The sequence below is a fragment of the Gorilla gorilla genome, chromosome 6 (assembly GCF_029281585.2).
Source record: "Gorilla gorilla gorilla isolate KB3781 chromosome 6, NHGRI_mGorGor1-v2.1_pri, whole genome shotgun sequence".
Classification (NCBI taxonomy): domain Eukaryota; kingdom Metazoa; phylum Chordata; class Mammalia; order Primates; family Hominidae; genus Gorilla; species Gorilla gorilla.
Window position 1 is genome coordinate 94457903 of NC_073230.2, and position 27267 is coordinate 94485169.

Below are 27267 nucleotides of genomic sequence, written 5' to 3' on the forward strand. Positions count from 1 at the left end.
AAAGCTCATTTTATTAATTATAAAGTCATGAAATAACTGAGAGTTGGAAGATAATTTAAACATCATCCAAAACATAATCATAATTATAAATGTGTGGAAGCAAGATTTGTTTTTCTACCATATTTATATTGTCTGACAAGTGTCTGGTATACAACAGGTATTCAATAAGTGCTAGTTGCATGAATTAATTCCTTTTACAAATGAGAAAACATGACTAGACAGGTTATTTGACTAGTCAGCTTATGGTAGACCTGTAACTAGGGGGCTGGCCTCTTGACTGCAAGCCTCTTGCTCCTTCTTTTAAATTAAAATAAAATCTAGCATTTGTCTGGAATATTTTTCAATATTTAACACAACAATCTGAAGAGTTTTACAAGCGGAAAATTATTTTACAAGGAGAAAATTGAAGCTCAAAGTTAAAGACTTTCTCCAGATCACTGGTTCTCAAAGCGTGGTCCCTGGATAGTAACATTAGCATCACCTTAGAACTTGTAAGAAACACAAATTCTCATGCCTTATCTCAGATCCACTGAATCAGAAACTCTGGGTGTGGCTTCTCAGCAATCTGTGGGTTAACAAGCCCTCTAGGTGATTCTGATCATGCGGCAGTTAGGAACTACTAGTGTTGAGGAATGTGACTGTTATGGTTAAAGTTGGATTTAGATAAATTACTTTGATAGCCTCATGGAGAATAGATTAAAGTAGGGCAAGATGGAAACCTGGAAGTCCAGTTATGAAGATAACTTCTTTTCTCTCTTCTCCTTCACTCCAAAAAGCCTCCTTCACATTTTTTTGCTCTGTCTTTAATATGTCTGTTGACTTACTAGTTTTATTCTATGTTATTTCTAGTTGACCAATAATAATTGTATATATTTATGGGGCACAATGTGATCTTTCAATACATGTATACATTTGGAATAATCAAGTCAGGCTAATTAACATATTTATCACCTCAAATATTTATTATTTCTTTCTGGCGAGAACATGAACAAATCCTCTTTTTTAAGCTCCTTTGAAGTATACAATACGTTATCATTAACTGTAGTCACCATGCTGTGCAGTAGATCACAAGGACTCATTCCTTCTGTCTAACAGGAATTTTGTACCCATTGCCAACGTCTCCCCTTGCCTATCTAGGCCCCTTCTTTTCTTTATTCTCCTTGGTACAAAGAGATGGGTAGCTGGACATTCTGGAAGCCTATTAATTATTCTTTATTACAGTATTTGTAGCATGATAGGAAGAATTTTAATCCTTTTTTTTGCTCATCCTAATTCTACTTAAAGTTATTTAGTTAACAAATTTACAGTGAAAAAATGTGTACTGAAGGGTATACATTAACTCTTCAAGAAAGCTGAATGTGATTTGAGTAATGGTAAAAACCTGAATGTGATTTGAGTAATGGTAAAAACCTGAATGTGATTTGAGTAATGGTTAAAACCTGGTGCTAATGAAGTCTGGGCTGTAGCCTCAGTTCCTCTATGAACCAATTAACTTCTCCCAGTTACAGTATCTTGGAATTCACCACTCTGTGGACTTGGGGTGCCATTCTCTTGGTAATGAAGCAGATCAGGTGAGGCAAAAAAGATGCATACTTTACTGTAAATTCATTACTCCTCCTAGAAAATGCCTCCAGAGGCCCAGGTGATGTTTTGAAACATTTTATTTACACATTGACATATGCTTCTATTCCCTGTAGTTTCTGTGTCACGTTTTGATACTTGAATAAAAATGACACTTTGGAGCCTTGAAAAATGGACTTTCCTTCTGAAGTACCCAGGAGAGTAGGTAAGTGAATAGATCTTCCTATTCAGAACTTCAGAATGTGCAACATGCTGGACTAAAACAGTCACATAAGTCATTGTTCATGTCTGTGAGTCCCTACTGGGTTTTCTGACAGGGACCTCATTTTACAACTGCGGCCATTTATGCACACCAGCAGACATACTCCTGCCCAGACTTGGAACAGGACCTGTTGTATAGGATAAATTTAAGAAGCTGTTCTAGCCTTTTCTAAGCATTGTTTATCGTATTTCTCTCTGGGGCTCTGTTCTTTTGTCTGGGCTTCGTATTTCTGAAACCAGACGAAATTGTATGTCCATTCTTATATCATCTATCTCGTTTTCTTGCACTTGAGTTTCTCTTTTGATAATGTGCCTGATTCCTCTATTATTGGTAAAAATCAATCACTCTATTCACTCCTTCCTTCCTTCATTCATTCAACAAAACTACTACTGTCTGTGTAAGACACAATGTTAGAAACTCGGCCTGATGGGAGGATTGCTTGAGCCTGAGTTTGAGGTCAGACTGGGCAGCATAGAAAGACCTTGTCTCTACAAAAAGTAAAAACATAAAAATTAGGCACAGTAGTGTGTGCCTGTGGTCTGAGCTACTCAGGTGGCTGATGTGGGAGGGTCAGTTGAGCCAGGAGGTCAGGCTGCAGTGAGCTTAGATTATGCCACTGCACTCCAGCCTGGGTGACAGAGCAAGATCTTGTCTCAAGAAAAGAAAAAAGGGAGAGAGAAAATAAAGAAAGAAAGAAAAAAAATTGGGCCTGAGCTATGATCTTGGCAACCAGCCATTTATTACCCCTTCCTTACACCCTGGAGGCTGGAGTTCTGCTCCTAAATTTCAGTGCCATGTCTGTATATTCGTGTCAGTTACTGTTGCAGACCTAACTGCCTGGATCTCCAATAGTGCTTCCCCAGGACTCTACAGTCCTACACTTGTTGCGGCACCTGCATTCCTTCGTGCAGGACCTCTCTGATGGCCATTCTGGCTTATTGTCTGCAGCTGAGTGTATTTCTGCTCTGGTTGCTCCCAATCTTCACTTTGCTCTCAGAATCTCCATCTGAGAGAATAGGATAGGTTTTGCCAATTCCTCCTGCCACATCTTATTTTGAATTATATGTTCAACAAATAATGATTAAGTTCTTATTATGTGCCCAGTGTAGATGTGGGAATAGAAAAAGGAATAAGATAGAAATTCCAGTCTCAGGAGACTGTTACAGATAGAGTAGATTCTCCCTAATTGTGAGGATAACAAGATTTTGCAGTTTGAGGTATTTAAGATTTTAGGGGGACAATACAGTTATAGGGGGATTAAATGCAAACTTGCATAAATCTTCTTTGTATTATCTCTAAAATAGAACCATCAGAACAGCATGCTAAACAAAGAATATCGGTAACATTTTTCACATCTTAAATTACTAATAATGGTTATGGTACAACTGCTTTCCATTTATCATCTCTTGCTCAGGTGAAATTTCTCAGGGCCTTTCTCCTCTGCTATTTCAATAAAATGCCCATAAATTTGCTTTGCTTTGCCAAAGTAATATACATGTGAAAGATCTTTCCCCCTGAATTTGGTTCTCCATCCAAATGTGCAATGCCTTTCTGATTTGATGATTTGGAATTGTTGACTTCTGCGTCCTCAATCCCAGAGATAACTCCCCAAAGTACATGCCATCAGGCCCCTCTTACACAAATACCACTTCCCTCCTTCCTTGCAACTGTGGGAGTTCCATTTTAAGGTCCTGGTTGACGTCTCCTCAGATGCCCTAATTTGCTAAAGCCTCAAGGCAAAAACCTCTGTTACTGTCATGCCATCTGCCTTCCTTTATTTTTTATTCCCATCACCCAATTTCCTCTTGTTCTAATTATCCCCAAAAGGAGTAACTCATAATTCTTATATACTGGAACTAAAATTCTTGTGGTTGAGAAAAAGTATACAAAAATAAACTGCATATACTGAAATACCTTGTTTATTAAAATTTGATATAGGGACAATTCATGCATGGGTAGAGGTTACTATAACTTACCTGAGAAAATAATGCATTAGCTCTTTAAAACAAAGATATTTTTCCTTAATGCAGTGAACAATGTATTAACAAGGTCTAAGGGAGTTAAAAAGTAACTTGTTCTGCTTGGAGAAGTTGAGGAGGCTTCCAGGAGAAGGGAACATTAGAAGTGAATCCTGGAGAAATTCACCAAAAAAGAAAGGAAAGGAAAACCTTTTCTAGAAAAGATGATATAATATTTGTAGTGGGAGGTGACATTTATCATAATTTGTACTTACATAATTAAAGTTATCATAATCTCCCTCTAGAACAGTGATTCTCAATCTGAGGTGATTTTGTCCCCCAGGGGATGTTTGGCAGTGTCTGGAGACATTTTTGACTGTCATTAACTGGGAACAGGGGTGTATCCTACTAGCATTTAGTGGATAGAGGCCAGGGGTACTGCTAAACATTCTATTGTACATGGGACAGAGCCATAACAAAGACTTACTCACCTCAAATGTCAATATTGCCACTGCTCTATAAGGTAAGTCCCACAAGGGCTGGAATCTTGCCTGTCTTATTCACTACTGTGTCATAAAACCTATCATGGTTACAGTCAGTGTTGGTACTCATTTAACTTTTGCTAAGTGAAGAGAGGCGTGAAAGAGAAGTTGTGCTTGAGAAAGAGCAATATGTATTTTAGTACTTGGGGTACAATTAACAGTGCAGGCCAATGGATGATGAGGGCCTAACCTAAAGCTGAAGCCATGAAGACAGAGAGAAGGAGAGAGATATTTAGGACCTAGAATTCATAGGACTTGGTGATCAATTAAATATGGAAAGTGGAGGTGAGAGTTCTGGCTTGGGCTACTAAGTGGGTGTTGGTATTGTTACTTGGGATGAGGAAGACAGGAGGAGAAGCAGGATTTGTATATGTGTGTGTATATGTACTTGCCTTTGAATATTTATTAAAACCTTAGTTTGTATTGCTATCAACAAGACTTTTTATGTAACCATTACCCAGGTATAGAAGATATCAACATATATAATTTCAGTTTTTAAGAAGCTGACATGTGAATCATTTCTCATTCATTCAGCAACTATGTATTGAATCATAGGCAGTGAGGATAGAAGGATGCTTTAGATGACAATTGCCTTCAAGTTGCTCGTGATTTAGTGGGCATGCGTGAGAGATAAATAATGTGAAAAAGATTAGTGATAGAAGTCTTTCCACGGGAAAACAGAAATAAGGCTTCTAGATTTGCCTGAGAATATTAAGATGGATCACCAAGAACAGAAGATCAATCTTGATGGGTGAGGATTTGTTGGGCTGGCACTCCAGGAAGTAAAGAGGAATATGCAAAATCATGGCTTCATGGTTCAATCAGATGGTTCACTCATTTATTAAATATGTATTTTATATCTACTATGTCTCAGTCACTGTGATGGGATTTGGGAACCTAAGGCAAGAGGATTCCTGCAGAACAGATAGGCATTAGAGAAGTCTACAGAATAAACTGTGATGAAACATCTTATGGGAAATATGTAGGGTGCTATGGGAATACATAGCAGGGGTCCTGATCTAGTTATGGGACATAGAGAAGGACTCTGAGGAAATGACAAACTCAGAACTACAATGATGTCATAGCTGGGACCGCTGTAACTAAATAGACTGGTTGGCTTAAACAACATTTATTTGTCACAGCAATGAAGGCTAGGAAGTCTAAGATCAGGGTGCCAGCAAGTTTAGTTGCCCGTGAGGACTGTCCTTACGAGGCAGAGAAAGAGAAAGAGAAAGAGAGAGAGAGAGAGAGAGAGAAAGCACTCTGGTGCCTCTTCTTACAGGGACACTAATCCCATTGTGGGGTCCCTATCTTCATGACACCATGTAAACATAATTACCTTTCAAAGGCCCCACTTCCAAATAGCATCACATTGGGAGCTTCAACAGATAAATTTTGGAGGGACACAAACATTGAGTTCATGATAAATGGGTACAAGTTAGTGGAGGGAAGCAAGATGAGTGAGATAGGGGTTGAATTAATGCAAGTACGTTCCAAGTTATTCAGAGGATAATTAGGGAGGGCCTTGAAAGGCATGTTAGAAATTTATTCTAACAACAATGAGAACTCTCTGAAAGTGTTAAATCCTAACCCAAATATTAACTCTAACCTTGCTGTAATTCTAATTCTGATCAGATGTGTGTTTAGAAACATAACTCTGCGGTCTAGAGAATGGATTGGAGCAGGTAAGAGGAACGTAAGAGAATCTTCATGATGATAGATGAATTGTGGTAGGATGTGGGGATGATAACATTGAGGATGAAGAGAATTAGGTGAATTTGGGATGTGAGAATCAGGAAAAGAAAGGAATTAAATATGACTACCAGGTTTCTGCCTTGTGGTAACATTTCTGAGACAGAGAATCCTGGCAGAACTTGAGGGCTTTAAAATATGGTGAATTCCCTTTTAGGCATGCTGTGTTTGAAATACCTGCACATAATTTCCTATGGCTGCAACATGGACTGCCTGAGGGAAAGAATCAGAAAAGAGGAAGTAGGCACCAGCACTCAAATCATAGAGGCAGCGGTATATATTGTTAGAAATGAGGAATCATTGAGGGATTCTCCGTAGGACACTTCTTGGTGTGATTTGTGGTTTAGAACACTTATTCTGGCAGTGGGAAGGCTGGATTATGGAGAGCTAATATTGGAGACAGTCAGCTAAGGAGCAGTTGCATCATGAAACATGGTGGTAGTAGGTTGAGCAGTAGAAAGAGGGTAAGAATTATATTTAAGAGATAGCTTCATAGTATTTATTGATAGAATATCAGGGTTAAAGGAAGAATTGAGAATGGTATCTAAATTTCCTTTAAAGCATTGAATGGATGATGGTGTCATTCACAAAGCAAGGAGGGGAAAGGCAGACTTCTGAACTTGAACTTATATGAGGACATGGGATGCTTTGCAGAATACACTCCAGGCAACAGCTGCTGGCTCCTGTGACGTTGTCATGGACAGTTTTATTAATGCTGACTCATTTCAGTTTCTCTCTATAACTTCTTCTTTCTCTTGGTTTCTAAGCATGGACTTCTTCCTCTCTCCCTACACTACCCCTTGGAGAAAACCTTTTATCAAGAAGATACCGAATATCATCACTGATGTAAGTGCTGCAACTAAAAAAGGTTGACTTCTGTTTTATGAACTCAATGATAGCATTATATACACAACTACCTGGATTTTTTTTTTCTTTTTGAGACAGACTCTCGCTCTGTCACCTAGGCTGGAGTGCAGTGGTGCGATCTCAGCTCACTGCAAGCTCCGCCTCCCAGGTTCATGCCATTCTCCTGCCTCAGCCTCCCGAGTAGCTGGGACTACAGGCGCCTGCCACCACGCCCAACTAATTTTTTTTGCATTTTTACTAGAGAGAGGGTTTCACCATGTTGGCTAGGCTGGTCTCGAACTTCTGACTTCAGGTGATCTGCCTGCCTTGGCCATATTTTTATTTGGATGCTTTGCCGTTTTCTCAGTTCAACATATTCATATCTCAGCTTTCCAGAATTCTTCCATTATGTCCAGAATCCTTATTTCCACCAAGTCTCTTAGTGCACTAATGTTCTTGTAGTTGCACACATCTGAAACCTCAAGATCATCTCTGATCATTCCATAGTCTTCATTCTTCAAATTCAGGAAATCATGAAGTTCTATTTTTTTTTCCTTTAAGATGCCTCTTATTTCAGTCCTTCTTATGTTGCTACCCCTAATGTTCTAGCTAATAGATAAACAGAAAAACATTCATTAAGGCCCTACTATGTGCCAGGTAATCAAAGGTGCTCAGAGTGTAGTGCTAGTGAAGGGACAAATGCATAAACCAACAACTACTGTTTAATATGATATGGAATCCTCATAGAGTACAATGTACAGTGGTGGCACCAATGAGAGAGTGATTAACTCAAACTATGAAAATCAAGGAAAAATGTACAAGGTATGGCATTTGGAATTCACTATTCATAGTTAGTAAGGCCAGAGTACAAATTGTGAATCAGAAAGTTACAAAGAATAAGGCTGTAAAGGGACCAAATAAATCATCCTAATCAAGAAATGCATCATACCACACCCAGATTGTTGTCCCAACTTTTTAGCTGCTTCTGATGCCTCTAGTTTCTCCTCCATCGGTTTAACAAGAATTTATTTTAAAGTGTATTTAGAATGAATTTTCAAAGCACTGTCATGTATGTCACCCATTTAACCATTACAACACTTCCTTGAGGTAGTATGCTCAAGCTAGTAACTTTCTCAATATTACATAACTAAGTTTGAACTCTAGGTCTTCTAAATTAAATTGCCAAATACTTGTCATTTATCTATGCATTTTGAGTATTTCTGCCAAAATGTCTATGCATTTTGTATATTTCTGCCAAACTAGAAATGCAGTGGTTACTTACTGCTCAGAAACTTTCACTGGCTTCCAATTATCCTATATCAGCAAGAAGAGCCTCTTTGCTTGGTGTTTTCAAGGCTATCCACAATGTGGAACCACCATACATATTTAATATTATTTTTTACTGTTCAATAAACTGTGACTCTGTGTTTTGGTTCTCTGTTGGTGCCTGACAAACTACCTTAAAAATAAGTGGCTTTAAACAACAAGAATTTTATTATATCTCCTGATTTATAGATCAAGAATTCAAGTAGGGCTTAGCTGGGCAATTATTCTATTCTAATTTGTACTGACTGAGGTCTCTTAGAATCCTGATGGCAGCTGGTCTGGTCTAAAGGATCCAAGATGGCTTTGTTCACATGTCTGTTGCCTTAACAGAGATGACTAGAAGGCCGAGCTCAGCTGGAACTTTTTGCTGAAATGCCTATGTCAGGCACCTCTAGCATAGCGGGAAGATTTCCTTTTTGGCTCCCAGAGTGTTCTAAGACAGCAAAGAGGAAGCTGCAAGACTTTTTCTGTCTTAGCCTTGGAAGTTATGCAGTGTCACTCCCACTACATTCTGTAGAAAAAAGAGAGCCACAATGCCAACTGAAATTGAGGATGGTATTGCACAAGGACATCATTACCTGGAAGCATAGTTCATTAGGGAGCAACTTTTGGAGATTGACACACTTGGCTTTAGTCAAACAAATTATCACTGTACTAGCTCATTCCATGCTTATTCCTGCATCTGGATCTTTAACCGTGTTGATCTTCCCAAGACGTTCCTTCCCTCTCCTCCTTTGACTTTCCTAGACCCTACCTGTCCTTCCAGGCTTGTTCAGTTTCAACTTGAGCATTTATAATCTTTCTTTGAATACTCTAGCTCTTAAAAAATCTTCCCCATTTTAGAAATACAATAGCATTTATAGTCTAACATAGGAATAGAAAGGAGAAGACTGAGTTGGAGATATTTTGGTGGAAGAATTAACAGGGCAAAATGCCTATTTGGGTGTTGTAGGCTAGCAATAGGAGCCAGTGAGAGATGATATTGTAGCTTTGAGCCTTGATAGCTGAGAGTATTGAGCTACCATTCACAGAATCTTGAAACACCAGATGGACAGTGGGTATAGGAGAAAATGTAAATTCCTTTTTGAAATATGTTACTTTGGAAGCATAGTGGAAGAGCCAGGTAAAGGAGTTGTGCAAGCAATAAATAAAGAGAAACGGAGTTTGGGAAAGAAGTGAGGATTAGAGAAGTAGATCTGAGAGCCTACAGGCAAGGAGATGCTAGTTGAGTCTGCGGGGTTGAATAAGCCTGCCAGAGGAGAGTTTGTGGAGATGGAACATAAAATAGCCAAAAACAGACTTGAAGCAGAAAGAATACGATGATCCAGAGGAAGAGACCTGGGGGAGTGCCAGGGAGAGCAGATCTTAATAATCCTAAAAAGAAGGGAGCTTCTAGAAGGTGAGGATGATCAAGTGTTAAATGCTGAAAATGTGTTTAAGAAGCAGAGGACTAAAGAAGATCATGATCATGAGGTCACTGACTATGGATCTAGAAATTGTTAGGAGGAAGCCTGATTGTATCCAACGTAAGTGGGCCATGAGGTTAGAAGTAGGAAAAGTGAGGCCAGACTGGCCACTTTTTCAAGAAGTTTAGCAGTAAAGGAAAAATAGGATATCTTCTACAATAGAATTACAGACAAAACTTTTAATGATGACTGTTCTTATTGGATGGTAGTCATTAAGGAAAGTAATGTGTGTTTGTGTGTGTGTGTGTGTGTGTGTGTGTGTAGGCGTATACTATTCAGCAGTGTCTTCCAAGCCCAGATCTGCATTTAAACCACTGGAGGAGCCAATCATGCTTTCTAAGGCCCAAATCAAACTACTGAGTGAGACTTATTTATTTATTTATTTGGAGACAGAGTCTCACTCTGTTGCCTAGGCTGGAGTGCAGTGGTGCAATCTTGGCTCACTGCAACTTCCACCTCCTGGGTTCAAGTGATTCTCTTGCCTCAGCCACCTGAATTACAGGCATGTGTCATCATGCCCAGTTAATTTTTTTAATCTTTAGTAGAGACGGGGTTTTGCTATGTTGGCCAGTTTGGTCCCGAACTGCTGGCCTCAAGAGATCCACCTGCCTTGGCCTCCCAAAGTGCTGAGATTAGACTTAAGCCACTGTGCTGGGCCTGAATGAGAAATTTTGAGGCTGGGCCCCATGCATTTGTAGGTTAAAAAATGCTCACAGACTGACTTAAGGGTTTTGGTATATCCAGGGACCTTGAGCTTCAGAAAATAGTTGATATCTTTATGGGGGTAGGGCTAATATGCAGTTAGGTTGTCAGAATAAAAAAATTGCAAAATGAAAACTACGACAAGAATTCAAGATGTGGCTAGGTGTGGTGGCACAAATGTGTAATCCCAACACTTTGGGAGGCTGAGGCTGGAGGATTACTTGAGCCCCGGAGTTCAAGACCAGTCTGGGCAACATAGTGAGACCCCTGTCTCTATAAAAAGTAAAAAGATTAGATGGGTGTGGTGGCACATGCCTATAGACCCAGCTTCTCATGGGGCTGAAGTGGGAGGATCACCTGAGCCCAAGGAGGTCAAGGCTGCAGTGAGCCATGATCATGCCACTGCATTCCAGCCTGGGAAATAGACCCAGCCCCTCTATCAAAAAATAAAATAAAATAAAATAAAAATTCAAGATGTAAAGAAATAAAAATAGAAGACAAATATCTCTAATTGAAGACCAACAGCTACAAAAGTCATAACTTTATATAGATTTTCTTTTTTTCTTTCCTTTTTTTTTTTTTTTGCCTCAGCAAGCAACGTGGACAATTTTATGAAAATCTATCATCAGAATTCCAAGGCATGTTCCTTTCCTTTCATTTTTTTTTTTTTTTTTAAACTGGGCTGGGGGAGAAGGGTAAAAAGAATGTGGTTTGTGGGACAAGCTAAACCTCAAGAATTTTTTCAAACTAAACACTTTTTCTAACCATTTGATGTCTGGAAGTCTGGATATTGGGGGCAGGGAAATTAGCAGAGCTGTGGCTGTAGGACCATTTGTCATTTCCTGGGAGGTGCCTGTGCTTAACTCTTAAGGGAAGCACGTTTGAATACGCTTATGGGCTTTAACCAAGAGGAGGTCCAACCCTCCACTTTTTCTTTTTCAGATTGGTGTTTTCTTTCCCTACTCCTCAGTGGAAAAGACTGGCTTTCCTTGAGGGAGACGCAAATAGTAGTGCCATTTGGATGTCAACGAGACCAACACTGTTTAATGCCTCTGTTTTCACACATTCTTGTGAAAATCCAAAACACAGAAACAATGTCACATTTTATTAATCATATTTAGATAGGAATGCATGCATACTGTTGTGTTGTGTGTATTTTCACAAGAAAATCTTTGTCAAAACTGAGTCTGGCCTTTGTTTTGAGACTGGTATGCCAGGAAAGGGTTACAAAATCCTGTTTCTTCTTGAAGTATAACAGCTGGTAAGAAAGCACAGCATCTCCCTCCCTCCCAGCCCTGGGGTTGTACTAAGTAACTCACTGCCAATACCATCCCCCATAGCCTCTCTCCGCTTAGTAAAATCCCTTGCAAAGTTGATATCCAGCAGCAAGCAAAGGAAGCAGCTTTGGCTCGTTAGCTTTAGGAAGACTGAGGAAAAGATTGTCCTAGTTAAGGAGGTTTTAAATGCAACAACTTGTATGAGATCTCCAAGATTTGTAGTTAGAGTGTTGTTCCTGAAAAGGAACAATTCAAGATAAGGAGTGGTCTTAGCCTTATTGAGAGCCTGAGTTAGAACTGGAAGCCCCAAACCCAAAATCACAATCAAGTCTGAAAGCTCTACCTCTTCAATTATGTGAACACCACTTGGCAGCTTTTTGCTGAATGCGACTTACAGTAGATAACAACTTCCATTGTCCCTCTAATCAGTGTCTTACAGAACTGAGCTTGCTTGCTACAAATAAACAGGGACACAAAAATGAAGTGTCCACAAAATGGCACACCCTTGGGTCAGCATAATAACCACTTAGGTTGAGGAGAAATCCACATGATTCATGAAGGCCTTAACTAAACACATTAAGAAACTATATATTACAATCTCCCCAAGTTGGAATAAGTGATTTAAATAGCAATCAGGAAGGAGAGGTTGAAATGTTGATCTCAGAATGGCCTCTCTCTCTCTCTCTCTTTCTCTCTCTCACATAAATCGTCAGTGTGTAACCCTCATCTTTTGAATAAAATTAAGTCCCCGAGGAAATAAAAAGCAACTCATTTAAGTCCAAGGATTGCCTGGGTGGACCCAATACACTCAAATGCTCATGTGAAAGCCACCAAACTGACTTAAAAGGCAGCAGTTGGGAAAAGAGAGAGAGAGAGATCACAAAAGTTTTATAAGTGCATACATTCTACTACAGAAAGGATGGCTGGTTTCTCTGATGAGGGCTGAGGGCAAACTCCCTCTGTGAAGGCGTCTCTCACCCTCACAGAGAGGGGTTGAGCCACGCTGGCTTCTCTCTGGAAGGGAGGGAGGTGAAGCCACCACCAGGCAAAGCTCCAGCTGGTCAGCTATGTGGCACTGCTGCTATTGTTGAACAAAATTCTTTCCTCATTGCATATCTCTCTTCTCAATTTAATAGAAAGTACAGTTCTTGGGATTTTTCTCTTCATGAACTTGAAGGGAATCAGAAATGAGAAGCTTATTTTCTCCTCATTTCACAAGGAACTAACTTGCTGAATGTATACCCTGACACTTGCTTATATAACATGAAGTCTAAGGACAGAGAAAAAAACCCAGAAATTTGATCAGTTCTATAGGATGAACATTCAAGCACAATCCATAATTTACCAATGAGAAGTCTGTTAAGGTTGACTTGCTGCTTTTAATGAATTCTGATTGAGTGGTGCTTTGCTTTAAATTAGTTGTGTGAATTTAATGATCAGCCTGATATTGTTCTCATCATATATGTTAAGGGTGACTTCCAGAGTTGTTACATTAATTTTCTGGGCAAATTGTTAAAAACTTGGCAGGAACAGAAATGAGAGAGGGGTAAAATGCCCTTTGATCATCATTTCTTTCATCTGTAAATTGGGGGTAATATTTTCAAAGCCTATTTAATAGAATGATGAACAGAACCATTATTTGTGAATTCATCAATTGCTCTTGAAAGTCAAATGGAAGGTGAGAGATAAGGATACAGTTTCATTCTCCTACATGTGGCCAGCCAATTATCCCAGCACCATTTATTGAGAAAGGTGTCCCTCCTTCACTTTATATTTTTGTTTGTTTTGTCAAAGATCAGTTGGCTATAAGTATTTGGGTTTATTTCTGGGTTCTCTATTCTGTTCCATTGTTCTATGTGCCTATTTTTATATCAGTACCATGCTGTTTTGGTGACTATGGCCTTATAGTATAGTTTGAAATAAGGTAGTGTGATGCCTCTTCTCACTGATATGTAGGAGCTAAGCTATGAGGACGCAAAGGCATAAGAATGATACAATGGACTTTGGGGACTTGAGGGGAAGGGTGGGAGGGGGACAAGGGATAAAAGAGTACAAATAGGGTGTAATATATACTGCTTGGGTGATGGGTGCACTAAAGTCTCACAAATCACCACTAAAGAACTTATTCATGTAACCAAATGCCACTTGTACCCCAATAACTTTTGGAAAAATAAAAAATAAAAATATAAAAAATAAAATAATAAAAATGTTTAAAGAGAAAATCACATGTAAGTGTTTTGCAAATTATAAATCAGTGATTCCCAACTGGAGTGCGGAGAGTGGAGGAATAGAAATGTTAGTCACCTCTTAAGACTATAGCCAGATTTGAAGGCATCAGTTCATGTTTTCCCTTAATTTTAGGCGTGGAGGCTTCTAATTCCTGGCTAATATGGTGACAAAATAAGATAGAATTTGCATGATATGCATGATCAATTATCATTGAGTTGGCACTGTTATGCATATAGGAATTCTGGGTCTCTACCCCAGATCTGCTGAAACAGAATCTTCAAGGGTTGGCCCAGCAATCTGTGTTTCAGCAAACCCTCCAGCTCATTCCAACATCCACTCAAGTTTGAGAACCACAGATCTAATCTAATCCTGTTGACTACCTGGTCATATCACCTACTTGAAAAATGACAATAATTTTTGTCTCTCAGCATCTGCTTCCTTCTTCTCATCCTCCTTTTCATGGTCACTAATCATTTCCTAGAGTACCTTTTTCATCATGCCATTCCTCTTCTCAGAATTTCCAGGAAGCCACTGATGACCTACCACATCCATTTCTACAGATATTTTAGCTAAAAGGGGCCCTTATGAGGAAGTCAGGCCATAAAAAAAAATATTCTGAGGCAGGCAAGTAGGGTGGGTGAGTGTGACAAATCAGGTTATAAATCCTCTACATCGAATTGGCCTACTTATATCTAGTTAAAATATGTCTGGAGGCAGCTTTGGGGAGTGGGAGATACAGGAAAAAAGGGAGATGCCACGAAAGGAAAACATACAAACTGGGGTATGTCTTTAGAAGGAGCAGGGAGACTAGGATCCAAGCCACTGTATTTTGATATTTGTCATTGTCAGACCTCTTTTTTTTCTTTCTTTCTTGGAACTAGCTCAGTGGAGTGTATTAGTTTGCTAGGGCTGCTGTAACAAAGTATCACAAAGTGGTTCGTGTAAACCAGCAGTCCTCAACCCTTTTGGCACCAGGGACGGGGGTGGGAGGGGGATGGTTTCAGGATAAAACTGTTCCACTTCAGATCATCAGCCACTAGTTAGATTCTCATAAGGAACGCACAACCCAGATCCCTCGCATGCACAGTTCACAGTAGGGTTCGCGCTCTTATGAGAATCTAATGCCACGGTAATGTTCTCACCCTTGGCTTACCTCCTGCTGTGTGGCCTTGTTAAAGGCCAAGGACCTTGGCCCAGGAGTTGGGAACCACTGGCATAAACAACAGAAATGTATTGTCTCACAGTTGTAGAGGTTAGAAGCCTGAGATCAAGTTGTTGGGAGGATTGGTTCCTTCTGAGGACTGTGAAGGAGAGCACTCTTCCAGGCATCACTCCTTGGCTTATATTTGACCATTTTCTCCCTCCATCTTCACTTCATCTTTCCTCTGTGCCTGCCTCTGTGTCCAAATGTCCTCTTTTTATGAAGACAGTAATTATATTGGATTACAGCCCACCCTAATGACCTCATTTTAAATTGATTACCCTTTAAAAACTGTATCTCCAAATAAAGTCACATTCTGAGGTACTAGGGGCTAAGATTCAACACAGGAATTTTGGGGGGGACACAATCCAGCCCATAACATGGCATTTCCACCTTTTCCTGTATGCTTGGGTGGTCCTACAAGGAGTAGTTTATAGGAGGGTGGTGAGTGGAAGAGGTGCCATGCAGAAAAAAAATAAAAATAAATTTTTCACCTAGGGAACAGCTCTTGGTTAACTCTAATTTTAAAAATGAAGAATGTCAACACCAAAGCTTCCTTTAGAAAACTTCTAGTCTGACCTTGTCATTTTGATGAAAGAACCCCCTCAGGGAAGGAGCTTGGCCACAGTTACAACTCCTGATCGGATTTAATCAGGCTTTGATTTCAACTCCATTGCTTATCCAGTAAACTGTTTCCCTAAGAGGTAAAGGGACAGACCCAAGGTTCCAGCAGAGCTTGGGACCACTAGACTCAGTTCTTTTTCCAGAAGTCTGTGCTCTTTCTGGTTAATGTATCCTGCAGAGGTGCCAGATATACTTCTGAGCACCATAAGACTTTATGTTCTTGTGCTTAACTTTCCTAGGTCATTCTGCCTCCTGAGACAACTATTTTACTATGCACTATTGGAGGTTGCAGCATTTTTTTCTCATCAAAATCTACTTTCACCGTATTTTTACTGTGCAGTGTTTGCTTGACTTTGTATCTCTTAACTTGTTGTTGGTTTGAACTCTTATAATAATGTTATAGCAGAAATAAAGAGAAGATTTGCCATTTCTAGTCATTTCTAGTAAAAAAAGTATCCATTTTCTGCAAGTTGTCAGGAAAAAAGAAACAGATTGAAATAGCTTTTAATCTTTTAAGACACACAGCTGCAGAAAAAGAAAGAGTTGCTGATCAGTTTCTGCCCTTATAAAAAGTAGAATAAAACCTCATTAATTTAATCTTAATTGTGAGTTTTTGATTATATGAAAACATTGAATAATATAAATAGGATAACAAAGGGAAAGGTTAATTAGAGGAAAATTTTTTCCAAGTATACCAGAATAAAGCAGGTAAAGAAGTAATTCTCTCTTGTTAACCACTCTATCTCTAGCATCTAGCATACTGCCTGGAAAATAATACATGCTCAATAAGTTTGTGTTGAAAGAAAAAATGAATAGATGAATAAAAAGCAGATTTACAATATAAGCAGATATTGGCAATACTTGGGCTGGTGCCTGATCTGTTATTCTAATTGCAAATCTCGCTTCGTTATTTATTAAATTTGAATCTCAACGAAGCAGTTCTCAGTCTTGTTTTAATTACCGTAGGTTCTTTAAAGCAATAAGCCTGAATTTCATTAAAAGAATTACATTATCCAAACTTCATTAATTCATGGTTTTCTTTTCCTTTATTTGGTATGGCATGGTGAGGTCTAATTTCATTGAAACGACCCAGAGGGAAGTAAGTGATACCAAATAGGAGGCAAGAAAACTGATTAAAGAAAGACTCCAATGTTTACAAGAATCCCTGTCTTCCTTTATGAAAGTCAACCTCACCTAAGCGAGAAAAAAACAAAATACACTTTTAGAGAATAAAGATGGATGAGTGTGGTTGTCTTTGGGGTACCTGAAAAATAGGAAGTATGGAAAATAATCACAGCTTTAAAGATAAGAATCATAAACATCTCCCCCGATACAGCAAGCAGTATCACCCATGTGGTGTGTATCAATCCAGCTGGTTGAGTAAATCCTATCGAAATAGTACAATATTTCTTCCTCAACTTTACTTGACTCCAGAAGTGAAATGAATGCTTAAAATGTTGTCTTTTAAATATTGTTCAAATTCTTTATTTTAAACTTCAGTGTCTTTTATGTTTATGATTGGTCTAGATGTGTGTACATAAGTCTCCTTGCTTAATTTTGCTGATTGCAGGGTCAAAACAAAATCGACATTCTGAGGCAAATCCATTTGTCATCTCAAGTGGTTAACTGAGATTGGCATTGGTCTTACCTAGCTGGGGCCTGGCTTTTTCCTTCAGTTAAGAGCCAATGCTGATTATAATATAAAGAATAGAGGTGAGAGATGGAGAATAGTTTCCTTTGGCTAGTCTTACTGTCTATTTTATTTAGGTCTACTATCTGGTTTTCAGTAGATAACCACTGTTTTCCCTTATTCCTGGTATCAGGACTTATTTTCACATCTACCAGTGTTGCATTTTTCTCTGAAATGTTCACTATGGTATTGGCTTTTATAGGAATTTGTTTCTTTTTCCCCAAACATAAATGTGTTGTCCTCGGACCCATTTGCCTACGCTAAGCAAATAAAACTTCTCTGCCTCAGTAAACCTTTGCATCCATTATTATTAGTGATGACATGCTATTGGGCCTAATGAAAAACCACTACATAATAATTAAATTTCATAGAGAGGATAACCAGCAAGCTTTCAAAAAAAATTGCTGAGCGTGATCAGAAAGTTGCATTTTACTGCCACAAAGTATTAATAAGAGCTACTCTTCATTGATAGTTCTCCCCCTTTCCCCATTTAGCATGCATTTATAGTTAATCTCCACAACAATTTAAAGATGTTGAATTTTCTTTTTCATCACCTATATACAGATGAGAAAGCCTAGGATTCAGGCCAGATCGTCAATAAGTGGCAGAGCTAGACTCAGAATTAACTCTGCCTAACTCTGAAGCCCACAGTTTTGCAATAAAGAGCTGCCCCTCTATATGGTCTCTAATTCAATGGTAAACATAAAATTTCTAAGCATTTAGATCACTGTAAATTGCACCTTTAAAATCTAATTTTCCAGAATGTTCATGAAAACCTCTATTCCGTTGTGATTCATCCTGATTAAGTAAAAAACAGGAAAAAATCAAAACAGAAATACAGGTTTAATAAAAGAAAAAATATTCTCCTCAACCAAATGCCTTCGTGGCACTTGTAAACTTAGAGCTCTTTTGACTCCTGGCCAGAAATGAATAGGGTAATAGAAATGAAAGCAGAAACAGATGTGAGCAAGTCTTGGTGACCTGCCAAGGAAACAGTATGTTCTATACAGATGCAGACACAAATACAATGGATAAAAATCTCTTTAAAGCCATTGTTGTCTCCATTCACCAGGCACCAAACAAAGAGAAAAGTGCACATAGTTCATGGGTGACTTTTTAAAGCTTAGCTCTAAGGCTTGGCACACACAATTCCATTTCCGTTCTGAATGATCTTCAGCTTCTTTTGCTAAGCATTATGGGACCAAAGTCTTAACCGATTGCAAATGTTTCTGTGGTAAACTTTTCCATAGGAGTCACCAGCTGGATTTAACAATGCTTATTCTTTCTCAGTAAAACTTGGAAAGAAGGAGTGGGTAACAACAAAATCTTTCTGTGGGACATAATTGTAAGGAGTTGTCAATAAATTTGTTTTCTCTGTTTTTCAAAGTGCAGGGTGCTCAAAAGGCCCAGGTAAAAGAAAAAAAAAGTACTTGGACTCTAATTCCTTCTCAGTGAGACTACTTCCAGTGGTTTAGGAGTGCAACTCAGAAGAAGTGTGAGTGGTTTCCAGAAAAAACAGTATAAGTAGCCAAACCAAGCAATCTACTTAAAGTTGGGCACAGCAGAGCTGGAGGCCATTAGGAGTTTGAAGCAAGAGACATTCTTTTCCTTCCTTCCCTGACTGGTGGACCTAAGTATTAAATTTTAATAGAGAATCCAAACCTGACTAGATAGCTGGGAAAGAATTGAATGCTTAACAGTTAATCAGTGCCGTCTTCTGTTGTGTATCTTCATTAAGAATTGAAATTCTTGAAAATAGCCTTTCCCATCAGGATTAAAAGACAGAAAATCTATTATCGCTATTTCTGGATGTTCCTTCTTATATTTCCCAGGAGTCAAAAGCCTTCATTAAAACACACAGCCATCCTCATATTGGACTTTCCTGAGAAGAGCTTTATTATTTAAGGCATTTTTTTTTTTTTTTTTTGAGATGGAGTCTTACTCTGTCGCCCAGGCTGGAGTGCAGTGGTGTGATCTCGGCTCACTGCAAGCTCCGCTTCCCGGGTTCACGCCATTTTCCTGCCTCAGCCTCCCGAGTAGCTGAGACTACAGGCGCCTGCCACCACGCCCGGCAAATTTTTTTTTTTACTATTTTTAGTAGAGACGGGGTTTCACCGTGTTAGCCAGGATGGTCTCGATCTCCTGACCTCGTGATCTGCTGGCCTTGGCCTCCCAAAGTGCTGGGATTACAGGTGTGAGCCACCATGCCCGGCCTATTTAAGGCATTTTGTGAGTAGAAAAACAGCAGGATTTTCCTTTACAAAGTAAAATTATAAACATGTAGTCAAGTAGCATATCCACCTAAAATATTTATTTGTGTTTTTTTTCTACTTTTCAGCAAAGGTGAAGAATGAGGTTATTCCTGACATAAATCATTTTTCTTTATTTTCCAGATAATGTCAGAGGAGGCCACTCTCTTATAGCCCAACCTCCAGGATTTCAGCACTTCATGGACATGGAGGCTGGTGTGTTTATTTTTTAAATTAAACCTTGCTATTAGGGAGGAAGCCTAAATGTCTGATGGTGGCAATGTGTTCTTACTTGCATTAAGGGAGCTCACTCACTTTAGTGTTCACCACATCCGTCATAGCGCAGGCCGGAGATAGGCTCTGTCAAGCTGACTTGTCCTTGGTTCTTCCTGCATAATGCCACTTCTTGTTTGTGGTCTGTGGAATTCCTCTCCTATCTTGGCATTTCTCTCCAGAGGTCAAGACCTCCTCCTGGAGGCTTCTCTCTGGCAGGGACTCATGAACTGCATCTCTCTCTCCATGTATCTCTTACCTCTTAGGTAAGACTAGTAATGCTTTATGTATGAGGTCTAGGGCAAACTCAAGAAGAATACACCTTTGAATCTTTTCACATAGTACCTAGGTTGAGTTAGTTTTGAGAATTAAAGAGGAACTTAAAGGGCAGAGAAGGTTTTTTTCACTGTAAAATTTTGACACCAAGTAGATACTATCTAATCTGCTCAGCTCTGAGTTTAGACCCTGTAGTGACCTATAAATTCCTGTGAGAATCAATCTCATAGAGGATTTTCTTGCAGGTACTGCGATTGTCAGCCTCAACTCAATCCATAGCTGTGGACATTGCCTATCTGTGGCTTGCATTATTTGTGTGATTGTGGCACATTTTTTGGATTCTAGATTGGGGGAAGCACACTTGAAAAGATGAAAAGGTGAATAGCAGGTTTAAAGAAAGGGAAAAATTTGGAAAACTAAAACAACTTCCCAAAGTTACCACACTTCCCAACTAGTCACTATTCAGCTTTAGACCCTGTTTAAATCAAGTTTTTGAATGCTCTGTCAGCACTTTTACATTAATGAAGCAAGATCCTCACACATACCAGTAAATGCTCAGCTTTCCTTTCATGATGAATTCAGTTTAACCTCTCATCTCTTACCCTCAAAAAGGTATATTCTATATCATACAGCATGATCAGGTCAGCTCAGCATCCTATCTGATGTATATGATGATGATGGTACATCTCCTCAGTGCAGCAAAAATACATTTTGCACATTGAGCTGATACTCTACAATGCTGAAGAGTTGACCATACACCAGTGTGCTGCAACCAATTGAGAAACCGCCCCAGAAAGCCCTCACTTTCTGACTATTTCCAGCCTCAGCTTGAAAGTCTATTTCAAATGTAGGCATTTGAGTGGTAAAAATCTATAATTTTATGCATTTTTCTGTTGCTGATTCTTATGAAGAACTATGAAGGGTTGGAGATTTTATCCTGCTTGCAAACTAACAAGTAAGCCGTCCACATTAAACTTTCCACAGTTTCATGAATACTAATAGAAAACACAAGACTCCTGGGTCAGAGACAAAGGATTGTTTATTATTTACGGTAATAGTATCGGTCAGAGTAAACATTTTTTGATACTTCTCTGAGCCCCATAGAGTGATGTAAAAACGGGCCAAATGACATTTGCACGTGCAGTGGGTTGGATTCTAGGAGAGGAAAACTGAATTTAGGGAACCCAAATATTTTACACTGGGCGGTAAGTTTTCCTTTATTTGCTTGTAGGGAGGCATCATCTCTCTTTTACTGGATGAGAAGCATGCCTGCCCTTTGTTCCAGAGGGATATACCATCTGTTTCTTCTAAGGCTTTTCACTATATTAACATTCTTGAAAATATAGCCTAGAATAAAAAAGCAATTGATGTTTCTCTTGAAAAATGTGTAGAAATGTGAGACCCACAAAGAATTGTATCGTAACAATTTTGTACTTCTAAAAGAACTAGTAATGATCATTTTTAGGGTAAAGGACAGTTGAATATTTTCCAGCCATAATCCTAATTCTATCCTAGGTCATGTTATGTTTCTGTAGGATTGTTTATACTGGTTTGGGAAATTAAGGAGGAAAAGAAAGGGATGAGAAGAATTGTGCTTATGTGCTGAATATATTCAAGGACTAAGAACTTGTTGGTTCTTGGTAATGATAAGTAGTGGAAATAAATGATTCTAAATGGTGACCTCTCTTTTCTTTTTATTGCTCCTGAGTCCATGCCTGAATAAAGTACCAGTGGATAGTGTTAAAAGAAAAATTTCTGCTGAATTCAATTTTAAATAGTTTAATTGAGCAAGGAACGATTCACGAATCAGGCAGCCTCTTGAGCCAGAGTAGGCTCAGAGACTCCAGCGCAGCCATGTGGTGGAAGAAGATTTATGGACAGAAAAAGGAAAGTGAGGTGCAGAAAATGGAAGTGAGGTACAGAAACAGCTGGATTGGTTACAGCTTGGCGTTTGTCTTATTTGAACACGGTTTGAACAGTTGGCTACATTTGATTGGCCCAAATTCGGTGACAGGCACAAGAGCAGGCTATAGTCTGTTTTCACCTCCACTTGTTATAGTTCACGATGTACAGAGAAACCTTTAGGGCAAACCTAAAATGTGTAAGGAGGCAGCTTTAGGCTAACCTTGATTTAACAGTAGTATATTTCGGCTGTCATCTTTCCAGTGTTCAAACATTACTCAACCACTGTAAGATCATTAAAATTTTTATACCATCCTCCCCTGCAAACTGGGGCACTAACTTTACTACTACAGGTAGATTCAAACTTTAGAAATTGGTTCCGTAATTGTCATTGGAAAAACATCCATTTATAGACTGGAAAGAAATTACTGTTTTGGCAGGTCAGAACTTGTAACCTCTTTACTAATTAAAAATGATATAATGAGTTCTAAACTTCAGCAGACTAAAAATACAAAGGAAGAGAACTTTTTACAAGTGGAAACATTAAAGGGGGTTCATATGGGGGGTAAAGAAAGAATAGCAATTAAAATAGTGTCTCCATTTCAAAGGGGCTTCAGGTCAATCTCCTCTCTGAATGAAACCGCATTTTCTCAGTGAGATGTTGGTCTAGTGAGCAGTTAATTTTAAATAATGGTTTTGTATGTTCTGGGAAATGTAAATAGCAATACGAGAATTATCTCCTTCTCCTTTTCATTATATTTTCCTCTCTCCAAGATGGATTGTATTGCAAGGTTAGAATGCATATGGGGCTCTCTCTGCTAACCAAAAAAAGCTGCTTGATGAATGCTCTAGGAAAGCACAGCTTCAGCAGATAAAAAGAATGGCAGGGAAAAATGACTGCATTGCAGTCAGACAGATTATTTTCTCCCCGAGGTAAAGGACAGCTTCAACCTTCTTTTTTTTGTGAGCTTTCTGCCTGCCATTACTCTTCTTCTGGGTATCCACCATGAAGTAAATAATTTCCAGGTGGTTTCACTTTGGAAAACTAAAAACACCCTGAGAGAATTTAGAGAAAACAGATATGTTCATCAGAAATGATGATAATAGGAAAAATTTTCAGATAAACAGAGTTATTTTTTAGTAGAAGTATATTCCTGTTTTTTCTTAAATCTCACAAGCCCATATGTTTATTTTTACTTCTTTTAGTGTGACTACTAGAAAATTAAAAATTATGTATATGACTCATATTTCTATTAGATAGTATTTCTCTATAATAAGTATTGTTAATATGACTTCCCTAGAACACAAACTTCATGAAGGCAAGGGAGGTTTTTTGGTTGTATTTGCCAGCAGAAATGTAGCTAATTTTTTGACCGTAAGAAGTATAACATGCTTTTTCTTGAGAACCAAATTGATTGGTTTTGTAAGAATTGTTTAATGTTGGAGGTCAAAAAGCTCAGGTACCATGGTTCTCTCCAGGATTCCCTGCATTCTCTCAACCCATTATTCCTTTCCTTTCTTAACTTCCCTGCTCAACCATGAGTCCACACACTATTATTTCAGGAACACCATGTCCAGTATCATTAATGCATTCTCCTTTGGCTTTTCATTGTCTTCAATGAAACATGTCACATGTCTCCTTAGGTTTCATTGGAGAAATAAGGTCAGTACCAGATTAACCCGGTGATCTGCACTTCGTGTGGTTGCATCCAACAGTGCAAGGTGACATTGGATCTACTCTAAGTGTACAGTCAACAACAGTAAATGGATCTTTTACATTGCTGCATCTTTTGTTCAACTCCCACTCCCATTTTCTGAAAAGACTTCTTCAAACTCTCTGTTCTTCATAGTCCTCCAACTTTTCTACTTTTTTCATTGCTCTCAGAGATGTTATTTTCAAGAGAAAATAGCAACTATTATATAAGATTGGGATATCTCATCTTCCCTTTTCCAAATATACGTAACTGCCTACATCTGTATCTAATTTATTCTCCTTTCCTCTTGTTTAATAGAAGAGCTGTTTGCATCCTCCCAACACTAACATATTCAGTTGCATTTTAGATTTGTACGCCATCTCCACCTCTGTCTCCCTTCCTGCCCCACCCCCATCCTGCACCACCCCCATTCCCACCATTTTATAGGGGAATTGGCTTGTACGCATCACTGAACTATAATTATTCTTGCTAGATCAACCATAGCCTCTGCGTCTCTAAATCCAATGGGCATTTCCAGGCCTCCTCTTACTTGACCTTCCTGCGGCATTTGTCATCGTGGATCATTTCTTACTCTTCTTGACTTCCTGAACACAATCCTTTTCTGCTTTGTTCCTACCTCTTCATTGACTTATCTTTGTGGGCTTCTCCTTCTTTCTTTCGACATTAAATACCAGAATTCCTCAGTGCTTGAGGCTGTTTTTTCCTTCAGTATCATGATCTTATGCTTTCTCTTCATGTCTCCGGCTTCCATTACTGCCTATATGCAGATGACTCACAAATGTCCAATGTTAGCTCACCTCAGACCTATATTTCTCTATGACAGTGCAAAACTGATGTCTGAAAAATACCTCAGGCTCATTATATCAAAATGGAATTCTTTTTAACAATCTAATTCTCCCCAAACCTGGTTCTTTAGAAGCATAATCTGTTTCCATGAACTCTGCCCTCTCACCTTCACAAAGTTCACACTTGCATTGCAGTGGGGCATCTCTCCAAGCCTCCTCTGATGTTTCCCCCAATAAATTGATTGCACATTTAATTCCATCTTATTATCTGTTTTTTGCACTAACATATAAGGCAAACAGAAACCTTCATTGGAGGATGAAGTAACAAAGATATAGCTAATACTATAATAGATCTCATTGATCTCAGTATCTTCATTAAAAAAATATTTATTTATTTATTTTTGAGACAGTCTCACTGTATTGTCCAGGCTGGAGTGCAGTGGAACAATCTCAGCTCACTGCAACCTCTGCCTCCTGGTCTCAAGCAATTCTCCTGCCTCAGCCACCTGCATAGCTGGGATTACAGGTGCACACCACCATCACTGGCTTATTTTTTTATTTTTAGTAGAGATGGAGTTTCGCCATGTTGGCCAGGCTGGTCTCAAACTCCTGATCTCAAGTGATCCGCCTGCCTCAGCCTCTCAAAGTGCTGGGATTACAGGTGAGCCACCGCACCCGGCCAGTACCTTTATTTTTATAGGCAAGGATGTTGAGGCTTAGAAATCCTGAATTGGGATGGAAATGAAAAAGACCTATCATCTTCAAAATCTATAAGATAGGCTCTGTTACATTACCTCACCTGTTTCACAGCTGGTAAATGTAATCAGGTTTTTTTAGAGGTATTTAGTATATCTATTTCAAATATGTTTTTAGACATTTTCAAAGATTAATTTTAATATGATCTTTAATGATATGTGACATACACAAAGAAAACTGTATGAATCATAAGTGTCCAGAACAACAAATTTTCACAAAATAAGCACAACTGTTTTATGATCCCTTACAACAAGATATAAACAATCAGCACTAAAAGTCAGCCTTGGGCTCCCCTTCAGGTCATCACCACTCCTTCCTTTCTGCTGGAAACCACCATCCTGACTTCTAACATTAAAGGCTAATTTCTAATTTACTTTCATGAAGTAGCTCAAATAACATTAAAAAAATAGATTTCACTGTGCCCCAGAAAAATAAATAAATGTACCTACAGCAATCCACCATGAAAACATCAGAACCCATTTTGTTCACTATTTCGGTGCTGGAGTCAAGCAAGATCTTTTCCCTACTCTGATTTGGTAATACTTTGTAAGACAGACATGACATCTTTGCCAGAAATTGGGTGTGTTCATTCTGGTGTGTCACCTTGGAAACGTTACTTAATATCTCTAAAATTCATCATCCTCATCTCTAAAATGAGGACAATAATGTTACATACTAACATTTCCATCATCATGGAATAAATTAATGCATACAAAAGTCATATCATGGTGCATAGAGCACAGTATAACTTCAATGAATGCTAGTTTTGTGGGAATTATTTTGAGAAATAGAGTCTTGCTCTGTCACCCAGGCTGTAGTGCAGTGGCACAATCATGGCTCACCTCCTGGGCTCAAGCAATCCTTCCATGTCTGCCTCCTGAGTAGGTGGGACAACAGGAATGTGCTGCCACATCTGGCTAATTTTTAAAGAAGCTTTTGGTAGAGACAGGGTCTCACTGTGTTGCCCAGGCTGGTCTCAAACTCTTGGCCTCAAGTGATCTTCCCTCCTTGGCCTCCCCAAATGCTGTGATTACAGGTATGAGCCACTGTGCCTGGAACAGGAGTTATCATTAGTGGTACTATATGTGGAATTTCATACCGAAACCTTTCAGAGGCAATGTACTTAGTTGGTGACTTCCTATACAGCCTTTGGCAAATGACTTAACTTTTGAGTGTTTAAGTTTTGCTTCTTTTCTAAGGATACAAGAAGTAAGAAAGAATTAATGAGTTGTTTTTGAAAGTATTGAGCCCTACAGATAGGAAAATGAAAGATGCTTTTTAAGTATGCAAAATAGCTTTTTGTTTGAAAGCACAGCAGTTTAAAGACTGCTATCCTCACTATCCTCATGAGAGATTGTCTTTTTGAAAGCGTTAATGTCATATTGACTTTTGAAATCCTTCAAGAATATTTGGATTAGATTCTAATATAAAAATTGTCTTCATTCTAGAAAGAGAGATAGTTAGAAGAAATATATAGAAAAAATAATCTAAAATTAATTTCTTCTGAAGGAATGAGGTAATGAGGTTAATAATCACCAAGGCACAAATATACATATAAGGCTAGTTATAAAAGGGAGGGTTTGGGAGGCACAGAAGAGTAAAGAAGCCTGGGATCCAGTTCCTTCTTTTTTGCTATCTAGTTGCATGACCTTGGGCAAGTCATGTTACTTTTTTAGGGCTCAATTGCCTTGTCTATAAAATGAAGTTTTTAGCTCAATAACTATGCTTCTATCGGGCATACCACTTTTTATAATATCTTCCAAAAATTTTATTTTATTTTATTTGGTAATTGTTTTATTTTAGATTCTGGGGATACACATGCAGGTTAGTTGCATGGGTATATTGTGTGATTCTG

The 27267-nt window shown here is 38.7% G+C and overlaps 1 long non-coding RNA gene across 1 annotated transcript in view; it reads left to right on the forward strand.

Moving 5' to 3' along the window:
- The window catches only part of LOC115935316 (uncharacterized), a 78063-nt gene that overhangs the window by 9637 nt on the left and 41159 nt on the right, over positions 1-27267 (forward strand). Inside the window, exon 3 of the long non-coding RNA XR_008667317.2 lies at positions 1698-1786. This is a non-coding gene — a long non-coding RNA (uncharacterized lncRNA). The remainder of the gene's footprint in view (positions 1-1697; positions 1787-27267) is intronic.